This window comes from Ursus americanus, chromosome X (assembly GCF_024610735.1).
Source record: "Ursus americanus isolate L20-20 chromosome X, mUrsAme1.1.p, whole genome shotgun sequence".
In the NCBI taxonomy this organism is placed as follows: domain Eukaryota; kingdom Metazoa; phylum Chordata; class Mammalia; order Carnivora; family Ursidae; genus Ursus; species Ursus americanus.
In genome coordinates, this window is record NC_142164.1 from 27066867 (window position 1) to 27079219 (window position 12353).

The following is a 12353-nucleotide window of genomic DNA, read 5'->3' on the forward strand; positions in this document are numbered from 1 at the left end:
CAATATAAAGTTGCCATTCTAACCAATTTTACACAACATAGTACTAGAAGCTCTAGCTAAGCAAGCAAATGAGAAAATGAAATAAAAGGCATCTGATTCAGAAAAACAGAAATAAAATTATCTCTGTTTGCAGATAATATGATCACATATGCAGAAAACCCTAAAGACTCAACAACAGCAACAAAAACTGTTATAACTAATAAACGAAATCAGTAAATTTTCAGGATACATAATCAACATAAAAATCAGTGGTGTTTTGGGGCGCCTGGGTGGCGCAGCGGTTAAGCGTCTGCCTTCGGCTCAGGGCGTGATCCCGGCGTTGTAGGATCGAGCCCCACATCAGGCTCCTCTGCTATGAGCCTGCTTCTTCCTCTCCCACTCCCCCTGCTTGTGTTCCCTCTCTCGCTGGCTGTCTCTAGCTCTGTCAAATAAATAAATAAAATCTTTAAAAAAAAAAAATCAGTGGTGTTTATATACCAAATTATCCAAAAAGCAAATTAAGAAACAATTCCATTTACAAGAGTGATAACAATCAAATACTTAGTGACAAACTTAATCAAATAGGTGAAAGAATTGCATACTGAAAATTACAGAAAATTGATGTAGAAAATTAAAGAAGGCACAGACAAATGGGAAGACATACTATGTTCATGGATTGGAAGAGTTAATACTGTTAAAATGCCAATAGTACCTAAGTGATCAAGGTATTCAGTACAATTCTTCTCAAAATCCCAATGACATTCTTTACAGAAATAGAAAAAAAAAATCTTATAATCATATGGAACCACAAAAGAGCCCCAAAACTCAAAGCAAAGCAATGTTGAAAAGGAAGAACAGAACTAGAGCTATCATACATGTCAAACTATTTTACAACGCTATACTAATCAAAACAGTATGGTACAGAGGAGTTAAGATGTCAGAGAAGCAGGGGGACCCTAAGCTTGCCTCATCCCTCAAACACATCTAGATAAATAGTCAATCATTCTGAACACCCATGAAATTGAACTGAGGACTAAGAAAACAAAACTGCATGGCTACAAGCACAAAAATGACTACCTTCGGGAAGGTAGGAACTGTAGAGTGGATTTAGGGGAGATAAGAACTGTGGGTGCCATGGAGGGAGGGGAGCCCAGTGTCTGGAGAGTACCAGAAGTTATTACAAGTAGCAGAATGCAAAAACTGAAGGTTTAGAAGTTTGCCCTAGCAGGCTTAGCATTGCTCCTGTGGAGAAGGAGGGTGGGCTCCTGGGAGTAGGCACCTTGGTCTGAGGATAACCCTGGGTCTCATGGTGAAAAACAGTTCCCCTGTTTGGAGTGTATTTGGGAGAGGGGACACAACAGAAGACTAGCCGTACCAACATGCTACACTGTTCCTAAGCATAGGAACAGGAAAGCTGGCTGGGGGCAGTGAGCCTGGGTGCCGGCATTCTCCTGTGCTTTGCTGTAAACTCTGAATGGTTGCATGGTTGTGCAGATACTTTTTGGGGACAAACCAGCAAACAGGGAAGGTGCAGTGAGACCCTCACCAGAGGATCAATGAGGGCCCAACCATGCAAGTCCCTAAAATTTGGAGTTTTGAAACCCAACCGCCGGCCTGAGATAAAATATGAGTACTGTGCCTCTTAGCACGCAGACAGCTCAGACACAGTCAGGGTGAAGGCAGGGATCTGACAGAAATGGGGACACAAGAGGGGCGATTATTTGCTCTCCTTTGAGGGCTTCCTGAAGAGTAAGAAGCAGGAACTCTCCCCTCAGGGAGGAGAGAACAGGGCAATGCAATTTTTGTCCCACCCATCAGCAGTGACAAACCAAGGTGAACTAATTAATGCCGCCAAGTGGAGACTGGAGCCGCTTACACCAAGCCCCAAACCCCTGCACCCTCAGGTGCATCTCCACTAAGGCAAGTGGGCTTGAGAATCAATGCAACAGGTCCCAGCCTCAGAAGATCAGCACAAACCCCTTGCACGCACCAAGCCTACTGATCAGAGTGCTGCAAAGTTTCAGTGCTAGGGGAAATGGATCTACCTTGCTTTTTATTTTTATTTCTATTTTATAATATAATATAATATAATATAATATAATATAATATAATATAATATAATATAATATATATCGGCTCTATCGTCCTTTAACAAGCAGACCAAAACATACCTATGAGGTAGCTTCCTTTTTATTTGATTTTACATTTTTTATTATATATATATATTTTTAAATTATCTTTATTATTTATTTTTTATTTTTTATATGTTTCTTTTCTTATTTTATTTTTTTAATTTGTTGGATCTAGCTTCTTTTAAGAAGTGGAATTTATATCTGGACTGCAGGGTTGGTTCAATATTTACAAATCAATCAATGATACACCAAATAAATAAAAGGATAAGAACTATATGATCTTCTCAATAGATGCAGAAAAAGCATTTGACAAAATATAGCATCCATTCATGATAAAAACCCTCAAGAAAATAGGTATAGATGGAATATACAACATAAAGGCCATATTTAAAATACCCACAGTTAATATTCTCAACGGGGAAAAACTGAGAGCTTTTCCTCTGTGGTCAGGAACAAGACAGGAATGTCCATTCTCACCACCGTTACTGAACATAGTACTGGAAGTCCTAGCCTCAGCATTCAGACAACAAAAAGAAATAAAAGGCATCTGAATCAGCATGGAAGAAGTCAAACCTTCACTATTTGCAGATGACATGATACTCTGTAGAAAACCTGAAAGACCCCACCAAAAAATTGCTAGAACTGATACATGAATTCAGCAATGTTGCAGGATATAAAATCAACATACAGAAATCTGTTACACTTCTATACATCAAAAATGAAGCAGCAGAAAAAGAAATCAAGGAATTGATCCCATTTACAATTGTACCAAAAACTGTAAGAAACCTAGGAATAATCCTAACCGAAGGGGTAAAAGACCTGTACTCTGAAAACTATGGAACACTTATGAAAGAAATTGAAGATGACACAAAGAAATGGCAAAACATTCCATGCTTATGGATTGGAAGGACAAACAGGGTTAAAATGTTTATACCACCCAAAGCAATCTACACATTTAATGCAATCCCTATCAAAATACCACTAGCATTTTTCACAGAGCTAGAATTAAAAAATCTTGAAATTTGTATGGAACTACAAAAGAGCCCAAATAACCAAAGCAATCCTGAAAAAGAAAAGAAAAGCTGTAGGCATCACAGTTCCAGATTTCAAGATTTATTACAAAGCTGTAGTCAAAAAGACAGTTTGATATTTGCAAAGAAACAGTCACAGATCAATGGAACAGAATAGGAAACCCAAAAATGGACCCACAACTATGTCATCAACTAATCTTCAACAAAGCAGGAAAGAATATTCAATAGAAAAAGAAAAAAAAAGAGTCTCTTCAACCAATGGTGTTGACAAAACTAGACAGCAACATGCAGAAACCATACACAAAAATAAAATCCAAATGGATGAAAGACCTAAATGTGAGATAGGAAACCATCAAAATTCTAGAGAATACAGGCAGCAACCTCTTTGACCACAGTGGTAGCAACTTACTATACACATCACTGGAGGCAAAGGAAACAAAAGCAAAAATGAACTGGGATTTCCTCAAGATACCCTGCTCATTCTCTCTCTCTCTCTCATGCTCTCTCTCAAATCAATAAAAAAAAAAAAAAAACCTTTAGAGAAAAAAAAGAAAACAAGAAATAGGCAGAAGACATGAATAGACATTTTTCCAAAGAAGACATCCAGATGGCCAACAGACACATGAAAAGATGCTCAACACCACTCATCCTCAGGGAAATACAAATCAAAACCATGATGAGATACCACCTGACATATGTAAGAATGGCTAAAATTAACAACACAAAAAACAACAAGTGTTGGCAAGGTTGTGGAGAAAGGTGATCCCTCTTGCGTTGTTGGTGGGAATGCAAACTGATACTGCCACACTGGAAAACAGTATAGAGGTTCGTCAGAAAGTTAAAAATAGAACTACCCTATGATCCAGTAAGTGCACTACTAGGTATCTACCCAACGGATACATAAATACAGATTCAAAGGGATACATGCACCCCCATGTCTACAGCAACATTATCAACTATAGCCAAAATATGGAAAGAGGACAAATGTCGACCAATTGATGAATGGATAAAGAAGATGTGGTGTATACCCAATGTTCATAGCAGCATGGTCCACAATAGCTAAATTGTGGAAGGAGCTGAGATGCCCTTCAACAGATGACTGGATTAAGAAGATGTGGTCCATATATACAATAGAATAGTACTCAGCCATCAGAAAGAACGATTTCTCAACATTTGCTGTAACATGGATGGGACTGGAGGAGATAATGCTAAGCGAAATAAGTCAAGCAGAGAAAGACAATTATCATATGGTTTCATTCATTTATGGAAGATAAGAAGTAGGAAGATCGGTAGGAGAAGAAAGGGAAGAAGAAGTGGGGGGTAAACAGAAGGGAGAATGAACCATGAGAGACTATGGACTCTGGGAAACAAACTGAGGGCTTCAGAGGGGAGGGGGTGGGGGATTGGGATAGGCTGGTGATGGGTATTAAGGAGGGCACGTATTGCATGGTGCAGTGGGTGTTATACGCAAGTAATGAATCATGGAACTTTACAACAAAAACTAGGGATGTACTGTATGGTGACTAACATAATATAATAAAAAAATATTATTTAAAAAAAAGATGTGTATATACACAACGAAATATTACTCAGCCATCAAAAAGAATGAAATCTTGTCATTTGCAACAACATGGATAGAGCTAGAGTGTATTATGCAAAGCAAAATAAGTCAGTCAGAGAAAGACAAATACCATATGACTTCACTCATATGTAGAATTTAAAACAAAACAGATGAACATATGGGAAGGATGAAAAAGAGAGAGAAGGAAACAAATCATAAGAAACTTAATGATAGAGAACAAACTGAGGGTTAATGGAGGGAGGTGGGGGGGATGGCTAAATGGGTGATGGGTTTGGTTTTGTTTTTAAAGATTATTTATTTATTCATTAATTCATTCTTTCATTCATGAGAGACAGAGAGACAGCAGCAGGGGCAGAAGGAAAAGCAAGCTCCCTGCTCAAGCCCTGATGCAGGGCTCAATCCCAGGACTCCGGGATCATGACCTGAGCCGAAGGCAGATGCCTAACCAACTGAGCCACCCAGGCGCCCCTGTGTGATGAGTTTTAAGGAGGGCACTTGTTATGAGCACTGGGTGTTGTATGTAAGTGATGAATCACTGAATTCTACTCCTGAAACAAATATTGCACTGTATGTTAACTAACTGGAATTTAAATAAAAATTTGAAGGAAAAAAAATAAAACTTTTTCTTTAAAAAATAGTATGGTACTGACCTAGAAATAGACACATAGAATAATAGAACAAAAATTAGTGACCACAAATAAACTCTTAAATATGTGGTTAACTAATATTTGACAAGAGAGCCAAGATCATTCAATAGGGAAAGGATAGTCTCTTCAGTAAATGACGCTAGAAAACTGTAAAACCATACGCAGAAAAATGAAGTTGTACCCTTAGATTACACCATTCAAAAAATTAATTTGAAATGGACTAAAGACTTAAAGATAAAACCTGAAAGAGTAAAATTCCTCAAAGAAAACAGGAAAAAACTTCTTGACATTGGTCTTGGCAAAGATTTTGTGGCTATGACAGCAAAACCACAAGCATCAAAAGCAAAAATTAATCAATGGTACCAAATGAAACTAAAGAGCTTTTGCACAGCAAAATAATCAACAAAATGAAAAGGGAACCTACAAAAGAGAAAATATTGCAAATCATATATTGGATAAGGGTTAATATCCAAAATATATAAACAACTCCTACAACTCAACAGCAAAAAACTAAACAATCTGATTGAAAAAAGAGCAGAAGACCTTAGTAGATAGTTTTCCAAAGAACACATACAAATGGCCCTCAGGTACATGAAAAGTTGGTCACATCACCAATCATCAGAAAAATGCAAATGAAAACCACGATGAGATACCATATCACACATGTTAGAATGGCAATCATCAAAAAGACAACAAATTTAAAGTTTTGGCAAGGATGTGGACAAAAGGGAACTCTTGCATACTGCTGATGAGAATGTAAGTTGGTGCAGCCACTATGGAAAATATTATGGAGATTTCTCAAAAAATTAAAAATAGAAATGCCACCTGATCCGGGAATCCCACTTCTGCATATATATCGAAAAGAAATGAGAACAGGCTAGATATCTGCCCTGACTCACGTCCTATGCTCACTGCAGCATTACTGACAATAGGCAAGATGTGGAAACAACCTCAATGTTCATCATGTATAAATACATTTAAAAAGTATGATTACTTACACACACACACACACACACACATATACACAGGAATATTATTCAGCATTTAAAAAGGGAAATCTTCTCATTTGTGATAACATGGGTAAATTTGGAGGACATCAGGCTAAGTGAAATAAACCAGGAGCAGAAACAAAAATACTGCATCATCTCACTTATGTGGAATCTAAAACAATCAAAATTCATATAAAGCATAGAGTAGAATGGGGGTTGCCACATGTGGGGAAAGGAGAAATGGGGAGATGTTGGTCAGAGTACAAAGTTTCAATTACACAAAATGAATAAGTCTTGGAGATCTAATGTACAGTGTGGTGACTCCACAGACCTGGAGATCTTATATATAGTTAACAGTACTGTATTGTATAAGTAAAATTTATTGAGTAGATCTTAAGTGTTCCCAATGCATACACACACACACACACACACACACATAGGAAAATGGTAATTATATGAAATAATGGTCATGTTAATTGGCTTGATTATGTTAATCATTTTACAATGTACTTTTATATCAACATTATTGTACAACTTTAATATATTACAATTTTACTCCAATATAGCTGGAAAAAGAAAAATACTCACATTTACTAATTATAGGGTATTTCAAATTAAAGATGAGTTATTGTTTTCTACTCATTATTTGAAAACTAGAATGAGAACAATTATAGTATAGATACATATACAAAGTACAGAGCACCCTTTTGTCAAGAACTGTTCTGGTTATGTCAGTGACAATTAAATATGCATATGCCCCATGATCCATTAAACCTTCCTTTGTGAATCAATCTTAAAGAAATAAAGGTGCTTTTCTGAAAGTGTATGTAGGGGCGCCTGGGTGGCACAGCGGTTAAGTGCCTGCCTTCGGCTCAGGGAGTGATCCTGGCGCTATGGGATCGAGCCCCACATCAGGCTCCTCCGCTATGAGCCTGCTTCTTCCTCTCCCACTCCCCCTGCTTGTGTTCCCTCTCTCGCTGGCTGTCTCTATCTGTCAAATAAATAAATAAAATCTTTGAAAGTGTATGTGCTCAAGAAATTTTATTTCAGCTTTGTTTTACTGTAAATTTTTTAGGGAGGAGTGGGGGCCTGAACAAATGTCCATCAAAAGAGGCATCATCGAGCACTTTCACAGCACCTCTACGCTATGGAACATTATGCAAATATTATTAAGAACAAGTTATTCTATATTTGTTTAAAACAAAGTACGAAGACTATATATAGTACGATCCTTGGAGCAGAAGGTTTTTTACCAGTTTATATCCCCCCTAGCAATTCACCATTCAAGTAAATAATGATAGCATACTAATATGAGCACCTGCAACTCTCCAGCTGAGGGCTTTTCCTTCATCTTCAGGTAGGGTGAGCCAGGAGTGCCTAAGTGGTAATGCCTGAAAGTTCAGCCTTTAACTAATGGTAGATAATGGGAGGATAACTAGCACAGATTCCTTGGCCCATAGGTGACGTAACTCTTGAGATATGCTCTGCATTGCCTCTACGAGTTCCCTAGCAGGTTTGAGTGACAGTTTATTATAGTTGTAATGTACTAAATAATACACCTTTGTTTGCTTTTTTCCCCTGCCTCACGTCCTCCCCAACAGTGCTTCCTGGGACTCCCTCCCAAAGGAAAAAAAAAACCTATGTTCTTTTCTTTGGATCTTGATCTGCTTCTGAGAGAACACAACCTAAAACAATTTTCCCCACCTGCCCCATACGTGGTTTTGTTGAAAAGAGTGTAGAGAATGGTATTTGTTCAATTCAAGAGAGTAGATATGAATTACAGCAGTGTGTCAGAAGTCCCAAAGAGCGCCCCCAGGTGTGAAGATTTGCTGGGAGGCCCCTGAGGACTTAGTATATAATATTACTTATGGCTATGTTTCATTACAGTAAAAGGATATAAAGCAAGATCAGCAAAGGGAAAAAAATCACAGGAGGCAAATTTCAGAGCAAAGCAGGCACAAGTCTTCTCTTGGTGGTGTCACACAGAACATGCTTAACTCCCCTAGCAGTGAGTTGTGAAAACAGATATGAAATGTTGTCTAGCAATAAGCTCAGGAGAAACTTAGTGCCCAGGAATTTACTGGGGACTGATTACATTAGGCACTCTCTGCCTAGCACATACCAAAATTACATACTCCCAGAAGTAAAGCAGATGTTTACCATAATCCACATTTGATACAAACAGCATAGGCACAATAAGCCACTTTTATCAGTTAGGACGGTGGGAACCTTCTCCAAATCCAAGTTTGAAGATGATACCCCAGGGCCAACCAATTAAACAGAACTTTTAAAGGATATCAGTCAAGCCTGCTATATTAACTAACTACACCAGCACAGAGTTTGATTAAGATTTAATTTATGCATTTAAAAAATTATTCCACTTGTTACAATGAGTTCACGTGGCTTTTAAATTTAAAATATTAATAACATAAATGGGAAATTCAGCTCAATAATAACTTGAAACATATATTCACTTTAATACCCTCTCGAAATCCATTAAAATAATAGACTATGACAACAACTCTAACATCAAGCTAAAAAGGAAAGCACGTCTGCGGCAAACGAAAAGAGAGAAGAAATTTAAAAGTCACAAAAAGATGAACAGATTGATAGCAAAATTTAGAAATGCTAAAGAATCTTCAATCTCATAAAAAGAGAGAGGGCCCCCACAAATAATAATTGCTGTAAGCAGAACCTGTATGTAACTATAAGAAAAATCACAATAGGAACTGAAAGGAACACAGGTACTTTTCCCAGGTAATTAAACAACAGTGAAAAAATTTCATTCCCTCTCTCTTACAGTAGCTGTTATCAATGTTCTGACCCCAGGATAAAAATAGGAGTAGAGCACTCTAAAACATGACTATTTACACAAGAAGAAGAGTAGTACCTTAATATCCTGTAAGCCGCCACAAAGAACATGGATTACCTAAATTCAGAAGACCAGGAAACTAAACGATAAAGAAATCCTGGTAACTAAAATATGCACCTCAACAACAATCCAAGCTAAGCGTATCCTCTTAATTAAAACCTGCATTCAAGACAAAAGAAAAGGGGAATCATTTATATCTAAGTAAAGTCTCCAGTCAGATCAACATTTTTTGCGTGTGAATTCTAACCCCAACATGGAGCTCAAACTCACGAGACCCCAAGATCAAGTGTTGCACGCTTACAGACTGAGCCAGCCAGGAGCCAACAGTCTGATCACTCCTAACCACTGTATACAAATATGAATATAAAATCAGTAATCATCAACAGTTGAAGAAACCCAACATCAAAATTCTGCAACTTGAACGGTATAGACAACCTTAATAGTTTGCCTCTTCCTTTTAATTAATACCAATATTAAAATTTAAACCTAATTATTGACTCTACATTTTGTAATGCTGCATTTTCTCAAATCTCTGAAGCTGTCATATTTTTAAAAAGATTTTATTTATTTATTTGTCAGGGAGAGAGAGAGCACAAGCAGGGGGAGCGGCAGACACAGGGAGAAGCAGACTCCCTGCTGAGGAAGGAGTCCAATGCAAGACTCGATCCCAGGACCCTGGGATCATACCCTGAGTCGAAGGCAGATGCTTAACCCTCTGAGCCACCCCAGGCATCCCTGAAGCAGTCATTTTTAATTTCTACACATTTTATTGAAATAAAAACTCAATATATTGGCTGAATAGAATGACCTAAGCTGAAGATGAAATTAATAACTGCAAGATTAAATTGAGATATTTTCCAGGAATATAGTGTAAAAGTATAAAAAGATGAGAAGAAAAAAATTAAAATAAAATGGATATGATAATTCCAATATTCTTTCATTAGAGATAAAAATAGACTAGACATTGAAGAGGAAAAGGGAGATAAATAGTTCAAAATACATCTGAATAACAAAATGAATGAGTGTCGAAATGAGAAGTTTAAGAAGAAAATGTTTTTTAAGTTTCAAAATCTGAAACATTTGGATGAAACTTTCAAATAATTAAAGGAAGTTGTTTTTTAACTCCGGAATGAAAATATAAAAGCAATCCTTAAAACAAGAATCAGATTAGACAATAGGACAATATGTTCATAGTTCTATGGGAAATTTATTTTGATCCTATAAATGCCATACCCAGATATAATATGAATTTTCTCAGGAAATGATGGAACAAGGAGAAAATACATAATTAAAGCTATAAAAGATGTGAAAAACAAAATTAAAAATCTTGAACTTCTGTGCACACATGGATTATTGTGTTTAAAAGCAGCAGAGTATGTATTCTTTATAAGGTGCTCATGAGACATTTATAAAAATTTAGTATATACTCGATTATAAGACAAATTTCATCAAAATTTCATATGACAAACATTGAAGAACACATTTTCTGACTGCACTGCATTTAAATTAAAAACCAATTTTTTTTTTAAAATAGGCTCCATGCCCAGCATGGAGCGCAATGTGGGGCTTGAACTCATGACCCTGATATCAAGACCTGAGCCAAGATCAAGAGTTGGACACTTAGCTGACTGAGGCACCCAGGAGTCCCATTAAGTTAAAAGTTATTTTTTAGATGACTAGATAAGCATCACATTTGAAAATTAAGAAGTCCAGTAAATACCAGACATTAGAAAATATATTAAGATGATCAATAATGAAAACATAACAAGTATGACTGGATGTGCATATAAAGCAATACAAAGAGGAGGTTTGGTAATGTTCAATGCCCGTACTAGAAAAAGGGAAAGTCTGAAAATAAATTATGTATATAAATTAATGCATATCAAGAACTTTCAAAAGGAAAAATAAAATGACTTAGAGACAGTGAAAATAAAAGTAAGAAGCATAGGAGCAGAAATTAATAAAAACAAAAAACAGATGCAACATTGATATATTCAGAAAAAGTGGGTTCTTTGAAAAGATCAATAAAAATTTACCCTCTGGCAAGGTTGAGTGGGAAAATAAAAAAAGATGGAGGGCACAATAATGAATGTTGGGAATTAAAATTAACAAAATTAAAGATGGCTGTAGACATTAATACTTTAAAAGATAATATTAACTTTATGCTAATATATTGGGAAAGTTAAATGAAATACAGTCATAAGATAATAGAAAAATTGGCTCACAAAAATTTGAAAATCTAAATATACTAGTAATTTGAACATGAAAAAAATGAAATGATATTAACAATAAATCTTCCCACCAAGAAAATGTACCAAATAGTCACAAAGAAACAATTATAGTATTAGGGAAATTCTTCCAGAATGTAGAAGAGAGTACAAGCATCAACTCTTTTTACTAAGATAAATAATCTTGATCAAAAACCTATCAACGGCATTGTAATAAAGGAAAATTCAAAGGTCACTCATTTCCTTAAACTTAAAAAATTCTGAACAAAATGCAAACCAAATACAATAACTTTTAAAAAGTATACTACATAAAACTGAGTTGATCTGAGCAATATAAGGTTGGTTTAATATTTGATAATCAGGTAGTATAAGTATTCACATTAGGCAATTAAAGGAGAAAATCACAGGATAATTTTAAAATATGCTTAAATATGTTAAATAAGCATGTTTAATTAAACATATTAAAAACATATCAAAAATATGTTTAAAAAACAACTGATAAAATCTAACACGAGTTCATGTTAAAGCTTCATAAACTAGGAATAAAAGCAGCTACACTTATTCTGATCACAAAGATGTATAATCCCCACAACAACAAAAACGACAACCAATGTCATACATAGCGGTGAAAGTTTGAAGACTGATCTGCTACTCACCTTTATAGCAGAAGGAATAACAAGAACTTTAAGGCAGAAAAGAAAAATGAAATAAAATGAGAACAAGGGTGAGAAGACCATTCAATGAAAGAAAGGATAGTCTTTTTTTTTTTTTTAAGATTTTATTTATTTATTTGACAGAGAGACAGCCAGCGAGAGAGGGAACACAAGTAGGGGCAGTGGGAGAGGAAGAAGCAGGCTCCCCACTGAGCAGGGAGCCCGACGCGGGGCTCCATC